The 26,757-nt window shown below is 38.6% G+C and overlaps 1 long non-coding RNA gene across 2 annotated transcripts in view; it reads left to right on the forward strand.

Moving 5' to 3' along the window:
• The window catches only part of LOC119773668, a 143,993-nt gene extending 119,784 nt beyond the window's left edge, over positions 1 to 24,209 (forward strand). Inside the window, exons 3-4 of one of the 2 annotated variants that reach the window (XR_005279443.1) lie at positions 9,436 to 9,512; positions 23,911 to 24,209. This is a non-coding gene — a long non-coding RNA (uncharacterized LOC119773668). The remainder of the gene's footprint in view (positions 1 to 9,435; positions 9,513 to 23,910) is intronic. The other variant, XR_005279442.1, reaches the window with a different exon arrangement.
• The last annotated feature ends 2,548 nt before the right edge of the window (positions 24,210 to 26,757 follow it).

Consider the following 26,757-nt stretch of genomic DNA (forward strand, 5'->3'; position numbering starts at 1 on the left):
CAGGACACAGCCGCCGGTTTATTTACAACAGCCACCTGCCTGGCACCATAATGCGCTAAAATGTTTGTTGCAGACTATGATGCAAATCTTCATTGACAGAATTCTTTACATTTTTTGCTTAAATGTATTCATTGTACAAATTTTTACAGCAATGGAAAACATAATGGATTGTTTAACCTCCTGCACTCCATATTAGAAAAAAAAACAGCAAAAAAATACATATTTTTCCATGTTCATACATTTTTGAAAAAGCGGGCATTAAGAAGCTGTATGCAGGCTCTGGGGCCGCAGGATGCCAACCCCTGGAATAGAAAGAATAAAATCAGCATGGATTTTCTGTTTAAGAATCAAGGTTTATCTTCAAGAGTTTGAAATGAGGTCAGAATAGTTTTTAAATTGATTTAGAACATTTAGAATGTGTTAAAACCAAGTCACAATGCAAATACAGGAGGTAAATAAAATGTTATTGAATTATAAACCTAAACAGTAACCACTTGAATAACAGATTATTTAGCCTGTGTTGCTAAATTTTCGTTCATTAAGATAATGGAGCTAAAAACTAGGAGATACGAGGGGACTTGTTTTAATGGACTCTTTGGTCATATTTTAGAAATCAAATATAATGAAATCTAAATATGTTAGCATCTGGTTAGCCAGCTTTAAATGACCTGTGTAGCCAGGTCTGCTTTTCTTTGAACAGAGCTGATGAGTGTAATCCCTTGGCCATGTGTTCTGGTTGCGAGCCTCTAAATCGGATGGTTCTCCTACCATAACAGCCTCCTTGGAAAAGTTTCCATGGGAAATGGCTCAGCAGGGGGGTTTCAGATGTCCTTTGTGAGACTCAAGCTCCTACCTTGGCAGTGTCTTGGAGAGGGGTGTTCCTATTTTGGAGAGCAGAGCAAAGCCAGCTATCACCCTATTCCACCTATGTTAAATATTATGGCTTGTGGTATTACGACACACATAAAACAAATCACACACAAATGCTCTACAACAGATCAGATTGAGTCTAGGTATATTCCCTGCTACCTACTGTACAGAGACGTGTTCATTCGTTTTAGTGTAAAGTATAAAATGCTATAGTCTGTTTAAATGTAATGTCAAAGTCTCAATTCTCCTGAAAGAAACAATAAAAAAAAGAGCAGGATAGAATCATAAAAAGCAGGAATAAGATTTGCAAAAGTTGGACATCAGATATTGGTCACAAAAGATTTTTGTATGTCCAAAGATGTGCTACTGAGTTGTGTCAACAGCAGTCATTGTCTTTACGTTGGTGAAATATACGGTTATTAGCTAATGACTGTTTAGACTGAGATCAAACAGAAGGATGTTCTTATCACACCTAAATGCTGAGGTGTCAAGTAATGAAGTACAAATACTTTGTTACTATATTAAAGTACACTTTTTAGGTATCTATACTTTACTCCATTACTTATTTTTGTTCCTACTTCTGACTTCTACTCATTACATTTTCACCCAAGTATCTGTACTTTCTATTCCTTACATTTTTAAAACAAACGTTACTCGTTACTCTTGGCTTTGGTTTAATGTTTCTAAATCTTTATTTCCCGTCATGTGCTCCATCCAATGCAGATCATTGGCTCCATCCACATCTAGTGAAAACTAGTGTGATTGGATGAGTCATAGAACGCAAACACTCATTGGTTAGCTAAAGGAAATCATCAGAAGCAAGCAGGTGTTCTTCAAACTGCTAACGTGAATTGTCTATGCCATGCTACAATGTGGGATTCAGAAAAAGATGTTGAAATGTCTGAAAGGTCGGACACAGGCGAGAGCGTATCGGGAGACGGAGACCAATAACCATCTTGGCCTTTTCTAAAAGAATTTTTTAAAATAGTCGAAAAATTGAGCTTTCAATTCATATAGTGGCATCTGGCTGTTTTTTTTAAAGTTTACTTTATACTATTTTAAGTAGTTTTGGAGCAAATACTTTTTTACTTTTACTTGAGTAAAGAGGTCAAGTTGATACTTCAACTTTTACTTGGGTGTTTTTAAACTGCAGTATTTATTCTTTTACGTACTTAAGTAACAAATGTGTGAACTTTTGACACCACTGCCTAAATAACAACCTTTAAAAGGACAGAAGACTGTTGATATTCACAGTGAAGAACATTGTAGATGTGGGAACATGGAGAACTCATATATTCAATTCAATTCAGTTTATTTATATAGCGCCAAATTCACAACACATGTCATCTCAAGGCACTTTACAGTTCAACCAGATCATACAGTCAAATTGATACAAAGTTTTCTATCTAAGGAAAACCAGTTGATTGCATTGACTCAAATACAACCCCCCACACTAAGCATGCTTGTAGCGACAGTGGAGAGGAAAAACTCCCTTTTAACAGGAAGAAACCTCCAGCAGAACCAGGCTCAGTGTGAGCGGCCATCTGCTGAGGCCGACTGGGGTTCAAGGAGACAGAAGCAGAGATACAAAAAGCAGCTGTAAAAGGCGGCCCCGTCCAGGAAACACACAGCCAGGCAGACGAGCTCCAAGGCAGCTCCCATGCCAGAGGACGAAGAGAGCACATCCACTCAGTCACGGTCAGAGAAACAGGACCACACTGGAAAACAGGCCGATCTCCAACATCTATTAACAAGGGTGTTGATAGAAGCAGCACAGCTGATGTTTTTTTCCAGGATGACGTCACAGCCAAACAGGAACAGACGAGGCAAAGCTACTCTGAGGAAAAGCAGAGAGAGCAGAAGGTTAGAGATTGAACTAACAGATTCTGCAGTTAGGAGAACAGAGAGAGAATGAAGCAGAATGATGAAATGGGGGTCCCTATGTCCTCCAAAAGTCTAAGCCTATAGCAGCATAACTATAGAGATAGCTCAGGATAACCTGAGCCACCCTAACTATAAGCGTTATCAAAAAGGAAAGTTTTAAGCCTAGCCTTAAAGTAGACAGGGTGTCTGCCTCACGGACTAAAACTGGTAGTTGGTTCCACAGGAGAGGAGCCTGATAACTAAAAGATCTGCCTCCCATTCTACTTTTAGAAATTCTAGGAACCACTAGTAAACCTGCAGATTGAGAGCGAAGTGCTCTGTTAGGAACATAAGGAACAATCAGATCTCTGATATAAGATGGAGCTTGGCCATTTAAGGCTTTATATGTGAGAAGGAGGATTTTAAATTCTATTCTTGATTTAACAGGAAGCCAATGAAGAGAAGCCAGGATAGGAGAGATATGATCTCTCTTTTTAATTTTCATCAGAACTCTGGCTGCAGCATTTTGGATCAGCTGAAGGCTTTTAACTACAGTTTGTGGACTTCCTGATAGTAAAGAATTACAATAGTCCAGCCTTGAAGTAACAAATGCATGGACTAGTTTCTCAGCATCACCCCTGGACAGGATATTTCTAATTTTTGCAATGTTCCTCAGATGAAAGAAGGAAATTCTAGAAACCTCTTTGATATGGGATTTAAATGACAGGTCCTGATCAAAAATAACACCAAGATTTTTTACTTTATTATCTGAAATCAGTTTAATCCCATCCAAATGAAGTGACTGACTAATCAGCTTCTTTTTCAGAGACTCTGGTCCAAAGACTATAACTTCTGTTTTGTCTGCATTCAGAAGCAGAAAGTTAAGAGTCATCCAGGTTTTTATGTCTTCAGACATGCCTGTAATCTATGTAATGGGTTAGCTTCATCTGGATTTATAGACAGATATAGCTGGGTATCATCAGCATAACAGTGGAAATTAATCCCATGCTGTCTAATAATTCTACCAATTGGGAGCATGTATAAAGTAAAGAGAATTGGTCCTAGCACTGATCCCTGTGGTACTCCACAGGTAACCTTTGAGCGTGTTGAAGATCTATCATTAACATGAACAAACTGAATTCGATCAGATAGATAAGATTTAAACCAGTCTAGTGCTGTTCCTTTAATTCCATCCAATATATGTGAAACATATCTGGGCTACCTGAAGGAAAACCAGGCTGGGGGCAGCTAACTCCTATGCCTGACCAATATTTTTACCATGCTGTGTTTCGTTGGTGCGTCGTCTTTTAAGGAATCATCCACCACTAAGGGCTGGTAATGGTAAACTTGGCTCTGGTAAGGCATCATTTGACAGATATTAATTTATGAGATGCGACACACTCTTCACTGGATGTGTTCCTCTTATGGCTGTATAAAGCTCAACAAAGCAGAGTTTCCTTGAACGGCTGGTGTTTTTTTTTTTGTCTGCTCCAATAAATCACCGTTATGATATCTTTTTATGCTAGAGAATGAAAGTGGTTGTGCAAGGTTCCAGCCCACGGACGGCCATGGTCTTCAAAGTAAAGCACTTCTATGTAAATAAACATCTAATGCAAATGTGACAAAGGTGTACAGATGTGATTGGTTGCAATGTTGAATAGTTTCTTTAGCTGGAATCGCTTTACAACGGCAGAAGTCCTTTTGCGTTTGGCCTTTCTTGGAGTACCAGTTGACCTGTAAAGCTTAACGAAGAAAGTCACCTGCTACACATGAGATACTAATTGCTAAAAATCTCTTATTAGAATCCTAACCAGACAAAGAAAAATCTGATCCCACATTTATGATCAAAATTCTGAGGTTTTAAAAAATAAATAAATAAAAGAGTTTCTACATGCAGTTCAATTCTGCTGATTCTGCTAAAGTTGCTTTTCTCTATGGGAAAAGGACTGCAAAGTTTTTCTTTTTGCCCTGCGCCTGCTCAGTGGGAAGTTCAGCAACATCAACATAGAGTCAGCGAAGCAGACACACTGAGACTATATAAATAAACTGCTGCTGTTTTATACCTTAGCATTTCTGCTCTTTTTTATGTTAGTGCATTATTTGTCTACACAACACTTGTCTTACAAATACTTGGTGCTTGAAATAACATTTAAACTGATTTCACTGAAAGAAAGAAAGAAAGAAAGAAAGAAAGAAAGAAAGAGAGTGTATTCTTTGTTTATTCTACACATTAATCATCATATTCTTCTCATAGATGCATCACATATATTTTTTTAAATAGTTGGATGGTGATAGAAATTCAAACCCACATATTTAATTAGAATTAACAATCAGAATGCTGCTATTTAAGCACAGGGATTAGTTTAGCCTTTTTTGTGAACATGCGGAGGTGTTGCTTTGCTCTCAGAACTTTGGTTAAAGGATGTTTTCCAGGCGATGGTGACCTTGGAGTATTCTCCGTAGGAATTGTCAGGTGATACCTCTCTGCTGCTCTGAATATGTGTGTGTGTGGACGGGGGGTTGGTTAGAGATAAGGTTGTTATGGTAGTATGTGGGTGGTTCTTCTCGGGTCTAATTTTTTCCTGGAAGCGATGGATGTAACTGGGAAATAGGCTGCAGTGGATGCTGTGCTTACTAACACACTGCTGGCATCTGGCCCTACCCACAAACCACAAGCAAATCAAACACAGTCCCAATTTGCAAATAAATTCTCCCAATAGATTTACAAAATCAAATGTCAGTTGCTAACTTTTTTCCGAGAATACAGTGTGAAAATGCGTCTCAAGAGGTTTGGAGGTAGGAAAATAACAAGTTCCTGGGTGTTTCAAGGTCTCTTGAAAGGGGCAGGCAGAACCTATTATTTTTGCACATTGATGGCTTTTAACTGGCTATAAAATAGATATGAAGCTGAACAATAATGCTCTTTAAGCAAATTAAAGAAACAGAATAGACTTTGCTATAGAATTAAACAGGGGTTACACTATTTCAGAACAAAAAAAAAAAACAGCAGGGCTGCATAATCCAAATATTTCTATATGAAGAGAAACAGAATCCATGCAAAGCAGAGGCAACATATTGGCCTACAGCTGTCAGTCAATGTTGCATTGCAATCTAAGCAAGTCAAGTTTTTCTTGGTCTGCATTTTCCTCGATTTGAGAAGCATAGTAAGACTATTTGCCTATTGAATAAGATTATTTATGACGCAGTATTAGGGACAGACTACAGATATTTTTATTTCTATTTCGAGAATAAAGTCGTAACATTATGAGAATAAAGTCATAACATTATGAAAATAAAGTCGTAAAATTACGAGAATAAAGTCATAATATTACAAGAATAAGATTTTTTTTCTATTTCGAGAATAAAGTCTTAACATTATGAGAATAAAATCATAAAATTATGAGAATAAAATCGTAAAATAACAGAAAATAAGTCATAACATTATGAGAATAAAGTAATTATATTATGAAAATAAAGCTGTAAAATTCTAAGAATAAAGTCACAAAATTATGAGAGTAAAGTCATAACACTACAAGAATAAAGTCATAATATTACAAGAATAAAGTCATAAAATCAGGAGAATTAAGTGGTAAAATTTTGTGAATAAAGTCATAATATTACAAGAACAAAGTCAAAACGAGAATAGTCATAAAATTACGAGAATACAGTCGGAATATTAAGAGAATAAAGTCCAAAAAAATACAGGAAACAAGTTGTATTTTATGACAACTCTTACAACAAGCATTGTCTTCCCTAAAATGAGGAATGTTGAGCATTATGTAAAGTTACACTTTGGTTCTAATTTCATAAATAAGGAAATCTTTTAGCACACCAGCATCAAATTGGGCAGGAGGTCAAAGGTTGCAATAGGTTGCAATTAATGTAATGGCATTACCAAAATGTGATAAGTAATAAGTTAGATTGCTTTATCAGTGACAAGCTAACGCAATTAATAATGCCGATACTCCCAACATTTTCTGCTACACACTGTTTTCTCCATATTCTTAGTATTTATTTCCTATGTCAGTTCAATTTTTACCAGGATTTTTATTTATGCACAAAATTGCTTTGATTTGTTTGTATTAGTGTATCTCTTGGATTGTTCAACAACATCTAAAATATAATTAGAATATCATATCAGTGGTGCCACTCAGAATGTTTAAACTATGAACATATTGAAGTGTTCAACCCCTTTTCAATTACTATTATTTCATCATTATTTTGATTTTAAAATTATTCATAGTTAAAATTAATGATTAAAGAAAACTGCTTCTGGTTTATGGATTATCAGAAGGCTTATTGGTTAATTTATCTGGTATATGTTGTCATAGACAGCATAGTTCTTTAATAGCAGTGTTGGGCAAGCTACTTGTCCAGTGTAGTGAGCTAAGCTATCAGTTACTCAACAATAAATTAAGCTTCACTACACAAAAGCTACCACCTAAAGAATTATAGCAAGCTAAGTTACACTAATGTGTTAAAAGTAGCTTAACTACATCAGAAGCTACTTAATGTTGTACCAACCTAATATCTTTTCAAAATGGGTCTGATGCACTGGTTAAAATATTTATTAAAGATCAGCCAATGACATAACACAGTGTTAACATTGCTTTATGATCAGCATATTAAAATAAAAACTAAAGTATTTACTAGTAGACAAACTAGTAAACAATCTGCTGTTATTAGAACCAAATGAAAGGTACTGTGTAGTGTTCTACACATGGAGACATGGCTATGAGTTTGCATTCAATGGACATCTCTAGGGAAAACAAAACCCTACAAAAGGCATCTTATTTCTTTAGGGTCTCCCTTAGAGAAAACTTCTTCAGACCTCAATTAAACAGTTGATTCAAGTAACAAACAAAACTGTTTACAAAAGAAGGTGAAAAAATAAAGAAGCTAATTAAGAGATACATATATAAATATATGTCTCACCATATAATTTAATTTCTACCTACATATTTATTCATTGTATTTTTGGAGGCAATTAATTGAATGCTTATTTATTTATTTATTGAGCATTTATTTATTTATGTATTTATTTTATATACGGTAGAGCTGTTCCTCCATAAAAAATCTTATCTGTGCAAAGCCTAAAAACAGATTTATGTAATTATCCTGTCAGGTAAACTAGGCCATGAAAATACAATATCGAAGTTTCACTACAGCTCTCCAATTAGAGTATCTTAGTGGCACATATGGGAGAATTATCCTGCCATAATGCAAGAGCACATCATTTCAATTAGAGAAAATAATTTCATCTTCTTGCTCTCAAAACTTATAATGCTCACACTCAAAACATGCGCTCTCTCTCAAATATTTTCTCTTCTCTCTCAAATCTTTGTTTCTTCTCTCAGATTTAAACAGATATTTTCTATATTATCACAGATATTTTCTCCTCTCGCTTGCCTCCTTCTCTTCGCGCACAACCGCGCTGTTACGCTCGCAAACCCGTAGGCTCTGCTTGCGGATTTGTTTTGCTCTCTCTCAGACTCCTGTTGGATCGTTGCCTAGCAACCTTTCCAGCCAATAGAACGACAGACTCGGAAAGGGTGCGCTTGTTTAACCCTACGGAGTGTGCCTGTGCTACTACGCCACTTATAAGAGCGTCAGCTGAAACTGCTTTTTACAGTAGTTTTGTGGATGATTGTTGTTTAGAAATAGAAAACCTGGTTTCATTTCTTAGTTATGCCCTGGATTTTGTAGCGTTTGTGGACGCTACGTCGCTACTTGATCAAAACAATAACGTCGCTACAGGAAAGTTACTTGATAAATAAAGCAGCGACGCTACGGTCAAGCTACTGCAAAATGTAGTTAAACTAATAGCTTCGCTACATGTAGCGGCGCTACTGCCCATCACTGTTTAATAGACATGTAGCGTCAAAAAGTGTTTCTCTAACATGAGTTGTGAGCGGGACTCTTAGTTTTAGCCCTATGACCACATTTATTTTTACATACAGAGAAAATATTCTTGTAAGCGAAGAAAAAGTATAATAACCTTTCAAAAATAGCTGAACTGTAAGTGCCAGATTTCTTTAGAGGAAAGTGAAATCCAATTGTATTGTTTGTGGACATACATTCTGTGGCCAAAGATGGAAGTAGATAAAAGATTATTTGTTGAGAAGAAATGTAAAATATATTAAATCACTCCAGGCTATTTTTTTTTTTTTTTTTTGCGAAATGAAGGATCAAAGGATATGATTGGAATGTCTCTTTGCCGAAGATCTTTACTCCTGTAAAATATGGATGCAGATCCAGCTTGTACCATTCATAAGACAAAAGAAATAAAGTTTAACCCTGAAAGCTCTCCCTTTAAAGCCTCTATAATAAACAATGCAACAAAAACCAGCAGGGTGAGGAGCACCTTGCTAAATGAGGTCATCTCCACACATCCTTTGATCCCTCGTTTCTTCATCTTGTCAAGGAGTGGCATATGAGAGGATCTATCTTTGTGAACAGTTTTGAGCCCCCAAAATTACAAACAAACGAAAGGCGAGGGATCGATAGTGTGTGTCTCACAGAATGATGAACTGGCACTTCAGAGGGGGGGGAAATCGATGTTGCGTCCCCTCTCCTCTGGTCTCTGCTCTCTGTGGGTCCTAAACTCTCTTTGCAGTCCTCATGCAGCTGTGTTTAAGTGTGTGCTCAGAGCTGGGTTTGTTCCTGGGCTTTAATGGCCCTTTGTTTCTTCTTCCTTTTTAGCCTGGAAGACCCCTGCCACTTTGATGTGTGAACGCACCCACAGATAATGGCCCAGCGGACACACAGTTGACGTAAGTGTAAGTGCTTCTTGTCTGATTTACAGCTCTGGTGGTCCTCCACCCCTGCTGCCCTTTGGGCCCCTGCCTATTGATCAGAATACATTGCATTCCTTAAATCGCAATATTCCAAGCTGGCTAAATGAAAACATATATTCGCTCTAAAGCATGTCTGGGACAATTTAATTCCTAGTATTTGTTGCTAGATTTGTCTTGTTCCACTGGAAGCGTTGTTAAATTAAGTTTTTTTTGCCATTTTAGAAAACTGGAAGAAAGTTCATTGTTTCCCTAAATGTAGAATTAATAAACTTCTCCGAGGGGAAAATTGGATTCCAAGAGCTTTGAGTGAAGCTCGAAATTAACTGTGGCACTTTTGGTAATCCCTTAGGATCACATTCGCCAAGAGGGAAGTGCTTCATGACTAAAGTTCTGCTCTGTTAAAAAGAAATACAAAATCACTCTAATAAACGTGAGAGGTAAATAAGCTTAGAGTTAGTACAGTACTTGCTTATATTATGAGATGTGGGTTAAGAAGCTTTTACTTTAAACACATAGATTAATTTGGTTGTCTTTGTTGAAAAGGAAATATATGTTTATAAAAAACACTAGGGCCTGAAATTCATGAAGTGAATTTTTATTTTTTAATTGTTCTAATTTATTGTTGTGTCTTTGCTCGTTAGTCGAGAGCAAAGCCCATTGGTAGATTGTTATGAACGCCCATTTGAAAGTGAAAAAAAAAATGGCCCATGATATGTCCTAATCGAAGATTTAAAAGTCATATTAATGAGATACAGAGTATCTCATAAAAGTGACTTTAAATTCTATAATCATGGCTTGTTATCTAACAAATATGGCTGAATCTCATATCTTATATCTTTAAATATTATAATTATAACTTTGAAAGTTGAAATTGTGATTTTTTTTAAATCACAAAGATTAATCTATGTCATAAACATGACTTTGAAATTAGAAATTATCAATATATTGTCATGTTCGGATTAATGTGTCTAACCCACATGCAGAACACTCGGAGGCAGAAGAAAAGTTCAAAGATTTATTTACAATAAATGTACAAAGTTTGATCAGATCCAGGAGGGGGCTTGACTGGTCACGAGTGGGTTCACTGCTGAGGAGGACAGAAAGATTAGTGGAGGTCCGGGTGTTTTGCAGGTTGTGATTGTTCAGGTCAGAACCTGTTCAGGAGTGGAGCAGAGCAGCAGAGGGGTCGAACCTAGAGGGTCCAGAGGTTGTCGGCAGGCTGAGGGCAGAGGTGGAGGCAGAGCTTACAGAGTGCAGGCAGATCTCAGATTGAGTTTCCTTCCAGTAATCTTCTGAGAGCGGGCAGGCAGGTACTTGACAGAGACAGCTCTCCAGAGTTCAACTGAGAACGAGCAGACAGATCACCGGCAGAGATACTCTCCAGAGTTTCAGGTATTCAGGCAGGATCAACCTGGGAAGCAGAGAGGAGAAAAACGGGATCAGGTTTGGTTAACAAAGTCAGAGATCTCAGACAGGCAGGTTGGCTCAGGCTTGCTAACCGTTACTGGCAAACACTCTGGCACTGGAGTGAAGCCTCCGCCTCCTTAAGTACGGATCTCCTGGTGAGCAGATGGGAGACAGGTGGTGTGGTCGGCTCATGCTCCAGGAGATCTTGTACGCCCTCTGATGGAGAAAGTGGACAAACCTCCAGATCCCAACATATATCTCATAGTTTTGACCTTATATTTTATAAGTATGATATATTTCATAATTATGATTTCATATCTCATAATTATGATTTTGAAAGTCAAAATGACCGGTTCTGCTTTGGGTGAGACCAGCTGCCGTTGGCGCCCATAGGTTTGTCACTGCAGCTTCTGGGGCATTAGCTCCAAAGCCTCTGGGGTTCAGCCTTGGGCTCTCGTCTGTTCATCTTGTGTGGGTGTGACCATCCCTCTGTCTGCCCTCCCTGTGTGCTTTTACTCTGGGGTGCCTTTGAATATCTATGGATTTAGTCTCCTCTGTGTCAGCCCTGGGGTCTTCGGGGTGGAGCTGAGGCCCTTCACACATGCTATTGAGCATATTTCCTAAGCTTTATAAACTTTATATACACAAGCACATTTATGAGTGCACACCCCAGGCATTCTGATCCAGTTGTTCACTAATACACAGTCTCAATTCTAAGCTTCAGCTTTGACTAAATATAGCTCTGACTAACATTGTGTAATCTTAGTAAGTTTTGCTTTAATTGTTTTTATACATGTATTTCTGCATAACCATGGGATATTGCCTTTTTTGTCGTGGTTGGTGTGCTTTGCTTTTTTGACCTTCTTTCTTGTTTCTTGCTGGTGTGGAAGCAGACTTGTAGGCTTGGTTCTGTATTTCCCATTTTTTCCATCGTTCCTTTTCTTTTCCATCATTTTGTCCCCTTTCTCTCGCTCTGTCTCATTTTCTCTCTCTGTCTCTCTTCTGCCTTTAATTCTTTTAATTATCCCTTTCTTAACTCCATTTCTGTCTCTGTGTTTATTCCATGTTTTTTTCTCTAAGCAACTTCTAATAAAGTCTCATACACAACTACCAAGTGGAACCTTATAGCAACAGCCACGATGGTCCACTTTTCAAAGAAAATCTTTTTGACTATTACGCTTTGCCCAGAAATCCATTCTCATTGCTAAAATGATACAGGGACAGGACATGTATAAATAAATAGATAAATGAAATATTTATTATTTGTCCTCAGTACAGAGACCAGGACCAGTTCTACAGGGACACTGACCCCTTTTGGCCCCTGTCTTCAAACACCTATGATTATAACAGGTTCCTGGGTGACATATTTAATTGTTACAACCTGACTGTCCATGTATTCTAGTGAGCAGAACCATGTCCAAAACTGTTCTTTTTCTATCTTTGTCCTAAATCAGAGAAAAATGTAACAATCTAGGGTGCACCAATGACCACTAATACTGGGAGGGGCCAAGCTCTATTACTCCAGTCCTGACGCAGTCGGAGTACAGTCTGCTCACTGCAGCGCCTTTTCTGGCTTCTTAGAAAAAGGGTTTTAATTATAGAAATAAAATAACTGGAAATTTTAAAGGCTTCCAAACAAATACTTGCATCAGCATAGATTCGTTTCCACAAAATATTTTCTCATGACAAATGATTCCTTCCAGTAGCAAACTGCATCAGATTCTACTTGTTTCATGTTGTTTTTCCATTTAATCAGCATTAGTGGGTGTTGTCTCCTGTATATGAAAGCAGCGCCTGTGCTAATCTAACCTGTCCTGGGTGTCACCTGCTTGTGTAATGTAGCTGAGCTTTCAGACAGCCTCAGTTGGAGCTTGAAGCCAGCGCTGTCAGCTGTGGAGAACTCTCCCTGTCAGGCCTGCCTCGTAAAATTTACTGCTGCAAGATGAAGACCGAGACAGCTATCCATGTGGGGTATACGATAGGAGAAAAAAAGAGGGTCATCCATACGGCCATCTATCTGCTGCATCTATCTACAGAATCTATTTGTCTCAGTTTCTTTGTCTTTGTTTGTCTCCAGGGGTGCTGCTCTGTGGCGAAATATTCATGGTACGTGCGGGGAGTTTGACAAGCTGCTTTGACACCTCCACTCTCTCCACCTTCATTTTCATTTCCTCTCTTGCGTCGGCACTTTACCTCACAGCTCCTCTGGTCTGCTGTTCAGTTATGAATTGTACGCTGAGTACAGTCAAGATAAAAAGAAACTATCAGCACATTGCTTTTACATTACTTACCTGAGAAAATAGGTTGTTAAAAATAGAAAGGCAGCATATCTTGGGGAACAATGTCTGAAAAGATTTCATTTGAGCTCTTATCACTTCTCTGTGAAGGCTTTCATGCTAAAATTGGCAATTTATTGTATTCTGTTTAAGATTTTTTTCTCATCTCTTCATAATGGAAATATTTCCAATCTTGGTTTGAAATCTTTGCAAACTTCTGTATTTGGTGTACCTGAGCTGTATAGTTGTGTGTCTTTCAGGTACTGCTAGATAAAACTTCACAGAGAGGTGTTCTAACCACCAGAGTTTGGAATGGAAATCTGTATTTGTTAAAAAATATAAAACCTCAGATCATCAAATATGAGCCTTTGTTTATTACAGTCAAATCAATTAATCTGCAGAATATTCCCTCACTTCTCAGATTTGGGCTTTAATTAAACTTGTATTCATACCACAAAGTGTCTTGTGTATGATAATAACGTTACCTTTAGAGAAAAACCTTATAGGACTGGAAGTTCATTTTCAAAATACCAGTGTAAACGTGCATGTAGCTGGTCAGCAGTTATATAAAGAGTTTGTTTCCTGTTTTGATAACAAAGTTTTGCCCAATAGGTATCAGCTGTGTCGGACACAGCTCGCTGCTATGCTAGTGGTATTTTAAAGTTAGCAGATATGCAATCTGCACGACAAAATATTTGTTCCACTGTTGAAAGGTGGAACAATTTTTTTAATGAGAACATTTTAAGACAACGATAGGCCCATGAGCAACATCATTTGGGTGGGCCCCATATGAAGTACAACACCCCCAACCCCACGCTGCCCCGCACCACCCAGTGCAACACATTGTACGTAACGGTTATGGTTTTAACCTATGCTCTGGATTACCCATAATTCCAAGTTTTATTGTAAAAAATGAAATACTCCAATTCATCGTTCTTTTAAGATCTTTATTGCGGTTTAAAACATATTATATTAGTGCATTTTTTACCAACCGCCTAATGTTATATACACATATTATTATTACTATGTTATTAACATAGTAATTAAAAGTACCACTGTCTGCTTTGCTATTGGTGCCATGTTGAAACGGCTCACCATCATGTTGAAATCAATGTGTTGGGGTATAAATAAGGTCCAGTCAGTCAACCTCGTATTAGATGGGTTTAAGAGGCGTTTTTCGCACCATTACATTTACGGAGAGACGTCCTAGTCCACAATTGCTTAGGGGGCTTACCAGGTGTCAGTGACAGGGCCCCTAAGAGGGCGGGGGCCCCTAAGCAACTGCAGTCTCTGCTTACCGATAGTTACGCCAATAGAAGTTTCTACTTCCACTCTTTGCTTTTTTGTCCCAAACTCATATAATCATAGTTCATTTCTAATAAACAGTGTAATGGGAGGTAAACAGTAGTTATTATCTTCTCATCTTTTCTAAAGAGAAAAGCTGCTATCTTGACAGGAGGTTTGTTTAAATCCATATCAGAGAGACAGTATTGATCAGCTCCTTGCTCTCTGCATATTTTCTCAACATCTTTGCGTTGAGTAATGATTAGCCCCGGGGGGAGAGGTAAACAGCAGCACAGAGAAGTTGCAAATCCTTTCTTCTTGGTAAGTTTTCACAGACACCCTCATTAAGTCATCATAACAAAACCGAGGCCTTTATTTTCCAACTGCAGAAATATCAATATGGATTTAGAAGTCTCCCTAAAGCCAGGTCTTCAGCTAATTAAATCTGTAATCACTTTGTACTGTAAAAACACAAGCGGAGGAGAGGAGGGGGGTTAAATGAGAGCCACTGGAACTTTATTTAACAAAGCTAATTGGGTCAGAGCTCCTTATTCTCATAAAGAACTGAGGTTACTTGGCATCCAGTTGGAAGGCTTACAGCTCTTTGCCCTCAAATAGTCAGACTCCCCGTGAGAATGCGAACCAGAGTGTAGTCGCCAAGCTAACTATTGTTAACACTGCAGCAAGAAGAAATGTTTAATTATTGCTTCATTGTTTTAAGTTGATTTTGTATATTGTGTAAGAGCATGGTGTTTGAGAGGCGCTCTGTGCTGAGACTGAATACCAATAGTGGAAGGTGTCAAACAGACGGACAAATCCATGAATCATCTCTCTATTGTGCTCTTCATTAGCAGAAAGTGTGAATGTTATTCAGTCACTTGTGTCCAAATGATGTAATTATCTCCACATAGGCTCAATAGTTTCTAATTGTTTCTCAGAGGATCACTTGGAACCAGAATAATATAGAATAATTATATCAACACAGTTTGACTCGCATTGTGAAAAAAAGTTCTCCCTATTGAATAATGTTTGTCTGATTTTATTTCTACTTTTAGGTTAACGAATGTAGCCTTTTCCCAGAACAAAAGAAAAAAGAACAATTCAAAGTGTTCTCACTGAAGTTGTTAAGAGTTTATTATCATCCGCACTCAAAAAAAAGTATTGTACCAAGACACACAGAAAAGCCAATTAGATACAAAAAACATTTTAATTGTGGTAAATTGCCTGTACTTATATAGCGCTTTGGTCAAGTCCTCAGACTTGACCAAAGTGCATCACACTACATTCAGTTATTCACCCATTCACACACACTCTCACACTCTGATGGTGGCCAACACATTGTAGCCACAGCTGCCCTGGGGCTCACTGACAGAAGCGATGCTGCCGTACACTGGCGCCACCGGGCCCTCTGACCACCACCTGTAGACAATGTGGGTGACGTGTCTTGCCCAAGGACACAATAACACTAAAAGCCGTAGCCGGGACTTTGCAGGACAAACACCTTCATCTGACACCACTGTATCATATAAAATCAGCTAAAGTTTTATCATCCTTAAGCTGACTTTATATTGGATTTTCTTTATATCACATTGGAATTGATAATCTACCATTATTTAAAGTTATAGGGGAGGATTTATGCAAATTTTTGAAAAGACCCACCCTCTCTACTTTAAAAAAATGCACATGCACAACTCTGTACCCACTCCAGAGAGGGAATGTCTATTGAACGTGTGCAACAGTATGCACGTGCCAATTTCTAGCAGTGATGTGACATGGATTTCTCCAAATACAATGCCAAACTTTACCTGTCCAGTAGAAACTCCGAAACTGAGGCATCAGTTTTCATACACTTCGTAGACACTTTTCCTCTAATGACCCTTCAAAGAACCGTGGTGAGAAAGGTGAGCTTCAATGACTGTCTGAAACCACAGCTCACCACACCTATATGCCTGAAAGTGCACATGCAGAGAAAAAGACAGCTAATGGGACGAGCACGTAGGACGGCCTTACATATCACCAGAATGATTGATAAGTAGGAGGACCAATTATTTAGATGATCCATCTGCCAGAAGAACATCTTCCACTACACCTTTAATATAATTCAAGGTTTTTATTCAACAGACTAGGAAATTAGAATCTTTTTAGACTCAGAGTGTTTAATAAATGACGATTTACCAAGTGAATCATGTTTAGCAAATAAACCAAAATAATAATTAAAAACTTTGTTGTATGAGGCGTAACTGAGGAAATTCTCTCCCTAAACAGCAGGAGCAGCTACTGAGAGCAATAACACTGCCCCCACAGCAGGGATAGCAGCAGAACAGGGGAACCCTGCAGGACTTCATAAACAAAATGATTTTTTAGCTTTCATCTTAACAGAACATAATGTCTAATTAAATTCATTTAAAGGTTGTTTCATTTAGATCTAATCAGAAAATTGAGTCTCTTCTCTGTTGGTGCGCCTTGAATAGTAAAAAGCCCATATGAATACAACCCCCCCCCCAATGAAATGTTAATGTCTGTCTGTCTGTCTGTCTGTCTGTCTGTCTGTCTGTCTGTCTGTCTGTCTGTCTGTCTGTCTGTCTGTCTGTCTGTCTGTCTGTCTGTCTGTCTGTCTGTCTATCTATCTATCTATCTATCTATCTATCTATCTATCTATCTATCTATCATCTATCTATCTATCTATCTAGTAGTGTGTCAGCCTGTCACATGGTAACAGGTCAATGTATTCAGAATCAGCATGGGGAACATAGTGGCAACATTGTCGTTGTCAGTTGTCTGAACTGTCCGAAACGTTTTATTTACTACGTTTCTTCACTGCTGGACAGCACAGTAACAGCACAGTGGGGAACTCAGTTGTATCATCAGTAAGGTAAAGGGCAAATAGAGTTTAAAGATACACGCAATGGTTCAAAAAATTAAAATAAGGTCCTGTATTAGGCATATTTTTACAACACAAGAAAAAAAAACATTGTATTTTTCTATTATTGTTACAAGCGAAGGACACATCTTCTCAATGGAACATTTTAAGATCTTTGTAAAACCTCTCAATCAAAACAAGAGAAAGATTTCATAGTGACTCGGTTCTTTTCTTAGATTTTATTTTTTCAAAATGATTTTTCCAAATAACTGGTTTTTTTCAGATTGTATACTTTTATTATAAAATTGTTATTGCTATTATTATATTTTGATGAACCAATGGTGGAGACCCAAAAGTGAAGAAAATGTAATCAGTGAAATACAATTGGAAAAGACTGTAAGCTAACTTAAAAAAAATAAAATCTGATAAAAAAGGAAAGTTATGCTAAAATAAATTGTTTTGATTATAAAGTATCTTGTTTAAATCCTACTCTAGATTGCATATAAAAAAGTGTTATTTCCCTGTAACAATGATGAAAAAACAGTTATAACATTGTTGAATAAATAGTATACTCAAATTTAAAAATTGTGCAAATAAAAAACAGCTACTGGAGATGATGGCTTCAAAGGATTTTCTGCCTAGTACATTAATTTATCAAAATCATTCTGATGGAAACTGGGCAAAACATCCAAACACTATTTCTGTATATCTTGACACAACAGTGATACACAGAATCCATTATATTTTATTGATAGCACATTAAAGTTCCCATTAAAAAACAATATTTACCAAATGGCAGCACTTTGTGATATAGATAGAAAAGCCCAGCTATCCATTGGTGTGCCAGAAGAAACAAACACCTTATTAAATCCCACAGAAATGACAGATGAGCTAAAGAGTAGACACCTCGACAGGGTAATTCTCATTATTCAATGCCATCTGCCTCAATATGTTAGGCCAGAGAAGTCTCTGTCTGTGAATCTGTGTAACAAGGTTTTGACTCCTCCAGCTCTCCTTGTTACTCACATTTGCTTCTGTCCCTGGGGCTCTTTGTCTAAAGAGCCCGGACTAAACAAGCAGTCAAGGCCGAGCGCGGTCTGGCGACGTTAGCTCTGCCCTGGAGAGATATTCACTACAACCTGATTTTCTTCCGGTCGCTTCCCTCACTCCCCAGACTGCACGCTCATTTTCACCCAGTGCTTGATCAAAGCCATTTCATGGCGACAAACTACAGTTTGATGGCGGAGAGAAAGATTTCAAAGTTCAGTTATTGCAGAGGCAATAAGGTGTTCTCGAAAAATTCAGTTTCATTGTTAAGTCTGGCAGATAATAGCCTCCATTATTAGAAACGATGCGTGACGTTGAAGTGATTTGATTGCAACCTCTGTCAGGAAACTCCACATTTTTGGTGTGACTGTAAAAGCAGAGCATTATAGGCAGCTTCTCATCCCGGCTTGTCACATTCAGCTCACAGAGATCTGAATTAATATCAGCGATTGGTCCTCCAGTCACGTTCAGCCCCATCTTTTCACTCCAGCATCTGGTTTTAATTGGTGCGATGCTGTAAAGCTACAGCTGCTCTGCCTGTTAGGACAATAAATTACTCCAATTAGGAGTTAAACAAAAGAGGCTGTCTGACACCGCAGCCCACTGCCATGCCTTAAAATTGGAACGCAGTGGAATGAGGCCGTACCGTAACACCTGCCCCATCATTTCTCAGATCAAAACACAGCTCCGGTTCTGTTGGTTATGGAGAGAGATTGCTTTGCATGCCTTCTGTTTCCCTCTGTGGTCGGAGCTGCTAGCATATAAATTAAATACAGAAAGTGTCAGTGTTTGAAATCAATACAAGGAACATTGTGTAATTGCTAGACGGATGATTAATTGGTGTTTGCATCATGAGTTGTGGATACATCTAGGTTTTCTGGCAGCCGTCTGCCATATCGATGGCACCGGTAATGAAGGCAATAATGAGGGACGGTTCTGGAGGATGTGCAAAGGGAGAAACAATAGGAGCATCTGTGCCTCTCCATAGTTAGACTGTAATTGAGACAATATTTCATGTTGGGCTGCGAAAGCTTGCCCCACGCTGTACTCGCTGTCTACATTCCAGAAGGATGAGGCTTTTATTTTGCCGACGTAAAAAAAGACCTTCAGCAGCTTCGGCAACACAGGTGGTCTGCCGCTGGGAGGAGTTTGGGGCGGTGGCGGTCGTCGCGATAGGCCTGCTCTCCACGTCTCGGCCGTGCCATCCCTTTGCTTCAACACTTGCTGTGAGCATGCCATTAAGCCAGGAGAAGTTTGACAAGAAAAATGAAGTGTGCCATTTCCTGTGGCCTCGAGTGTCTCTCTGAATAATGAGCATGTTGCTCTGTCTCTCGCTCTCTCGCTTCTTGCCGTCAGATATACTTTGCTCCTTGAAATTTCTGTTTACTGATGATGGGGCCGGGTCTCCAGGTTGCCAATTGTGTCTGAAGAATAAAAAAAATGAAGTCCTAGAAACACTTCCAAAATTTGACTTCATTTTGGGAAATCCTAATTGGGAAGCCCTGGATAATTGTGGAGAAGCTGTGCTGGGAAAGACAAACACTTTATTCCGGAGCAGCATTTGGAGAGTTTGCACAAACCTTCTACAGTCTCAATTTCTGTAGAAGGTTTCTCTCTCTCTTTCAATGCAGTCTTTAAGCATTATTATGATTTAAAGCCAGATTCTTCTGATATACTATCTTGGCTTCTAGGGCTGGTTCTGAAAACGACCACCATATAGGACACATTTACAATATAGCACTTTACAAGGTTAATATCATGATGATGGGGTTGAGTCTGGTGGCTGGATCCATCTGCCTTATCAGTTCATTGAAGAGCTGATTGTGGGTTTGTATAGAGTGAATTCTGTTGCTTTATTGTTGCAAAAAACACATTTTGTAGACTGAAATTTGGAAGAAAAAGAATGCAGTTCAGACATGAACGTTCATAAAATGGTGAAGAGGGAGCCTGCTGTGTTCCCAGATAATTTTTTTCTTTTTTCTATTTTTCAATTCACATTTATTTTTCAAACTGTTTTTTTTTTTTATGATTGAATCAATATATTTACTTTTGTTAAAAAACAATCTGATTGGATTTTACAAATTGCACTTTTACAAAATTGCTTTTCAAATCACAGTCTTTACTTCAAGCCCAAACAAAAGCTTGCTGTTGATATGACCAATAAAAATGTTGTTGCTAATGTCCAGCAGACTAACAGAAATGTGTCTTCTCTTGTCAATCCAGAGGAAATCCTCCCCCAGTATAAAATATGTCATCTGTAAAATCAATTTGAAAAGAACGCAGTTCATAAAACTCAATGTGAAAAACAGAATTTGAAAAAAAAAAATAAACATATAACCTGAATTTATTTTTCAATGCAATATGAAAATATGTAAACTTTTAAAATAGATTGTGTAACGAAATATAAAAAATAGATATGTAAACTAAATTTGAAATTATATATTTTTTGAAAACAAAATCAGAAAACAGCAAAATTATTAAAATATTTTTTTAAAGGTGCAGCATTCATTGACAAAAAAAAAAGTTTGTTATTATCAGGTTACAGAATGTTGACACAAATATTTTGAGTGTTTGTTTGCTAAAATCACTTTACCTTGCGCTGCAAGCTGGATTGTCGCAAGATTTGAGTTTTCAGTGTCACAACATATCCATCTTAAAGGATTCCTGCTAATATGTCTGTCTCGTAACAACCAGTGAGTCGGACCAATGACATGCCAGCAGTGTTTTTTAGGGCGGACACGTAGGAATGACGGCCGTCAGAACAACCTTGCTGAAGCATTACACACATGGCAAAGCTGGAGGACTCACCTGCCGATACAGTTAACTCGGTTTTAGCTAAAATAGCGTCATTTTCTCGTCACAAAGAAATCTCATTATGATCATTGTGTTTCCATTGGTCGCTATCGTGGACGGCCAAGTTGCCGAAGCTATTAAGTCTGAAACGTCACAATTCTATTATGGAAAGCAGATACTAGCTGTCATGTCATTCTCGCAGTATTGTACTAAACGTCCCTCCTTTTCACGGACAGACTGAATGTATGTCATCCCAGATTGTTAACGTAGAACTCAGATCAGTTCTACACATATAAATCTAGCTACTCCCAGGTTAACAATCACTTGCTGTATGAGAGAATAGGTCGTTAGCCTTCTGGTCTTTTGGAGCTCATCCACCTTCAACAATGTCACAGTGAAATGACAAAATATTGAAACTGTTCTGTTTATTGTTGATTTCCTCGATTTTTATTTACTTTGTCAAATGTCATCATTTTCTACAAAGTCCTGCTAAGGATTTAATCTTTTAACCCAGTTGTGTTTAAGCATTGACACAAAAAAATACAGGGTGATTAGCAGCGCTTAGAGTTTATCCCACCAATGTAGTCCCCGAATGTATCCGAGTTTCCCAAATAACCAGCAACATTTCCAAATCCAGTATGCAGACAGAAATAAAATATAAAAAAACAGCAACCCTGCTGGAATACGTCCATGTCATCTACTGAAGTGCTGATAACTACTTGAGTGGCAAACAAAATGAACAAAAGAAATGAAAATTCACCTCTACTGAAAACATGGTTTTATTCAAACAGCTTTTTACAGAACTTACCTTGTTTTTAATTCACTTTTAAACCAGTTTCTGATAAAGAAAATGTCAGATTTTGAGAAAAATAATCCTCACAGAGTACTGCTGCCTAACCTACAGTATTTGGCTAAAAACAAAATAAGGGGGGAAAAAATACAATAAAACCTTGATCATTTTCTCAAAGATGGATTTCAAAATTGTTGAGTGGTTTTCAAAACTTAAGATGCCCAACACATGGCAATAAAAAAAATATGGATAGAACAGTTTTGGTTGTACAGCATTCTCTCCAGCCTTTTACAGATGAGTCGACTATGGCAGAGGCAATTGAGGAAGTGGCTTTGCTTTTTTTGATGTGGTGACGGGGAAATAAAATGATTGACGGGAGGGAGTACACCTCAAAACATCCTCCATGCAGTTAGGTCACCAGGATTATCATCCTACCTTATAATATTCTCTAGCTGGTTTTAGAATATCGGTCCAAGACTATCCAACTTGTTGGAATTCCCTGATCTGTGATCGGAGGGTCACAACATACTTAACACTATAAAGACACTACATGGCAGGATTATCGCTCCAACTATCTACCCCGAAAGGTTCCTAATATCAGGGTCTCACAGAAGGGCAAGATGGTGCAGAAATCCATAATATTAAATTGCCGTTTGAATCAGCCTCTGTTGGCAAACCATACCTCACGGTCGATCAAGCGGAAAATTGTCTAATTAGTCCATCTTGAAACAAAATAAAAAACTGTATGCTGAGCATGGCGGCATAATTAAAAGTTAAAAACCTTTCCCAAGTGTGCACCCCTCCAGCCATATTCTAACAGGTCTTTTAGCTGTTTTTAGGGTGACTTTATTAATCGTTCTGACAGAAAAAAAAAGAAACGGCACACCTTATACTTCCTCACTCAGTCCTGTTTTCTCTGAACCACTAGAGACTCACATGACTGACCTCCACTAAGACAGCTGTGGTCCTGACTGTCGGAATCTCCCTGCTTATTATGACCGCTGTGCAATGGTAATGGGATGGAAAGTCTGCAAGGCGGTGATAGCACCATAGGAACGGATAGCCTATTACCCACCAACTTGCTCTGGTAGTAATGGTAAGACAGAGGGCACCCTATCTGTTATGGCGATGAGGCATTTTAAACTGGAGCTACCGTAATATATCAGTGGACTATTATGGCAGAAAAGAGCATCCGGGGGAGCTGGGCATGGTCATAATGCTGAGAAAATGGTGAGAAATATATACAGAGTGTGCCAAAGTGGGTTTATCATGATAAATTGAGGGGAGTGGTAGGTTTGCTCTCCCTGCTACAGTTGCGAAGGGCCAGCCAATGTGTTCAAAGAGCGTGAATTGCCCAGGGAGAGCAAGACAATGAAGAGCGTGTGTGTACATGTGCACACGACAAACAAGAGCCACTCTGCAGAAGGAGAGCCTTAGTTAGCTGTCTGCTTGGCGCTCCGCAGCCCCTCTGATGTATGTTTATGGCCCATCATCTCTAGCCAATTACCCTGCCCCGGAATAGGAGCACAGCGCGTCCTCATCAGAGCCGTCAGTGTCTGAGCGGGAAGACAGACAGCGACAGTTAACGTTCCTGGACATCCTGGGCAGAGCAGTCTTCTCCTCAGGGGGCTCTGGAGATTCAGCTGAAACAGTAAGGCTTCAGAAGATGCAGTCTGCCAAGCCTACAGCTGCTCTGGGTTTTTAAGGCTATTCTTTCATTGTGTGCACAGTTTGGTGCCCCCGTGGGTGTGAACGAGTACGGTGTGGGTTTTGTGAGTTGGAACAATATCTGTGCAAACTTTTTGAATCTAGTGTTTCCCATGTGCTCTTTGTGTTGTCCCCCTTTTTTAACTTCCAGGTTTAATTACTGCTGTTTGCACAATGCTAAATGATATGTGATCACAGCATGTTTGTGTTTGCCAGGTACTGAAGCAGCAGACGTGTTGATGAGTCCCGTCCATGCCACCCCTCAAAGTCTCTCCTACAAGCACATCTGAACTTCTTAAGGTAATCCCTCCTCTACTTCAATTGTTTTCCGCATGTGCTGCAAATGAGTTTTTTTCTGCGACAGCTGCCTTCGTTTGCTTTCCCAAAAGAACTGTTCACACACAGAGGGGGGAACTTTAAGAAAGGTAAACAGCGTCAAGCTCACAGCTCAGCTGCAATAAAAACTAATTTGCTTTGAGCAGACACTGGTTTATTATACTCTCAGCAAAGAGGTTGAGAATTACTTGATTAAAAGTGGGAAAGTTTTAAAATTCAAATGTTTGACCTGTGTTGAGCAACACATAGGTCAATAAACATCAGGTGCATTCACCAAAGGCTTTTGATCATCAGGACATTTGGTTTAAATGCAAAGTCTATTGGAGACAGCATCAAGCAGCTTCAAGAGGTCCAACCACACAATTTAAGTGACAGGAGTGGCGATTCTTGTGTCAAAAGTAGCACTTTTTTGTGCAGTCAAAAGTTTAGATTTTCTGAGATGGGAAATCTGAACCTTTGCAGTCAGTCACTCAGTGTAGTGAAGACAGACACTACATGCAAGCATTATAAATATATAACTTTGGCAAAGAACTTTATAAATACCTACTTTTACTAAGAAAATTGCTAACCTGCCAACAAATCATAATCAACTTTACATTCCGGTACTTACAGATTTTTTTTTCATCACAAAATTAAAAATGGCTTTATATTCACTTTCAACTAGTGCATACAGCATTGACAAATCCTAGAGCTGTCACCTAATGGTATACAGGGGGTCTGCCTCTCTGGACAAGAACAGAATATTTTGGTAGGATGATAATCCTGATGAACTGACTGCACAGATGAATTACTAAGGTAGAATTTTACACCTAAAAACTTAAAAATACACATTTCTAAAATCATAGCTTATAAGGCCAAACACACTCTCTCTATTGCTAGGAAAGGAAAACAGGAGCTCAAGGCTTTCAGAGCATCTAACTTTAAAACACACAATCTTCCAAGTTCAGACATTGGACACATTTTTGACACTCAAAATGGGTTTGGTGTGAACGCACCATAAGAGCAAGGTTGTGAATTTGAAACTACCAAGTCGGAAGCTTTGGCAGGACAATGCTGCTACTTAGGAGAAGAAGTCACCACCCAGTATTTGTACTTTAAAGCTGCAGTCTGTAACATTGAAAAGAGAGCAGACTTCGACTGAAAATTTAAAGAAAAACAGGTTTCACGCCACTCCCCCACCCTCTCTGCTTCACTCATGCCCCACCTCCAAGTTCCACCCCTCTCACAGCACCTGCGCGGCTACCGCATGCGACCAGAAGCGTCCAAGCAGCGTACGTGGCAGCTCTTCCATTGACATCTTCTTTTTTGAAGTCTTTGCCGTGTAAGCAGTTGTCAGCAGGGGCAGTAAGGGCAGTTTCTCTTTCGCTGGTGGCTGTCGCTCCGCCATGACTTCCACGCGCGTCCTCCTGACTGCGGCAGCCGGGCGGCAGTGGCAGGTTCAGCGGTGAGAGGGAGGGGGCGGGATTCAGCGTGTGTGAGCTGTGATTGACACTCCATCAGACGCTCCTCTGGCTGTGATTGGTTGTTTTGACTCGTCCCGAATTATTCTTTCCAGATTGAAATACAGGCAGTAGGCGGGACCAATTGAAGCAGTTTTTTTCACAGGTTACATATCACATGTACTGCTGTCTGGGCATAGGGACAGTTTTAGCCAATATGACAAAAAAGTGATTTTTAAAAACTTACAGACTTCAGCTTTAATGCATTATTTTTCTTTTTTTTTTTTTTTCCTTTTTTTTTTGGGCACACCATGTGCTGCACAATTGCGGGCATATTTACATGCATACTATCCTTCTGTGCGAGACTGGACCGCAAGGTTGTCATGTTTACCTTTTACGTTAATTTAGTCAGAAACGTCCTGTGAAGTGTGAATGTCCTGTTCTGTTACTACAGTAAATATCCAACTAAGGAGCCCATGCGTGTGCGGCTTCACTGAGCCTCCAGAATAACGGCTGAATATGAGTTTAAGCTTTTGCACAAGCTTTTTTTTCTGATCTTCCCACTGCGTATCATTCTGCAACCATTCTGTTTGATTATTGGTGTGCTGAAGAAGTGAGTTTCATCATGGCAGAGTAAGAGGTCAGCTCTGAGCTATCAGCTTCCATCACAGGGACCTCTGCTGTCGTAATAATAAGCATCACATTTCAGTGTTTACATGTGTTGAAAAGCAATAAACAAAAGCAGCTTCATGGACTGTAGAGGCTTTAATTTGGTGTTATTAAGTTACGTTTTGATGAGGCAAGTAATATGAAATTAGAGATGTAACAAGAGTTTCAATGAAAGTATATCTTATGAAACAAAAGATAATGCATCTCTTCTAAAGCAGGGAAAAATTAAATGTTGGGATGTAAAACTAGTTTAATGAGGCTGAATTATTATTTCCAAAACAAAATCATACATTTTTATGGATTTTAGAAAGATGGAACTAGAAGCAAAGTTTTCCCCCCAAAAAAGTTTCCCAAATGACAAAGTCAGCAGTGCCTGCAACATTGATTTGAAAAATTAATTAGTTATAGTGACACGTTACTACTAGGTAACACAAAACATTTTTAGAAACTGGTTCCATCAAAACATCTAAGTGATGTCTAAAACTCACTAACCCAGCAAAGTTTCTGGAACTTAAAATACTATTGTGAGCTAAAAAAATGTAAAATTACAAGTTGAATGGCTAATAGAATGGACTAAATATCTGAAAACATTTCACCATAATCTCCAACATTTTAGCGT

The sequence above is a fragment of the Cyprinodon tularosa genome, unplaced genomic scaffold (assembly GCF_016077235.1).
Source record: "Cyprinodon tularosa strain WSP-4 unplaced genomic scaffold, ASM1607723v1 ctg776, whole genome shotgun sequence".
Taxonomy (NCBI): Eukaryota; Metazoa; Chordata; class Actinopteri; order Cyprinodontiformes; family Cyprinodontidae; genus Cyprinodon; species Cyprinodon tularosa.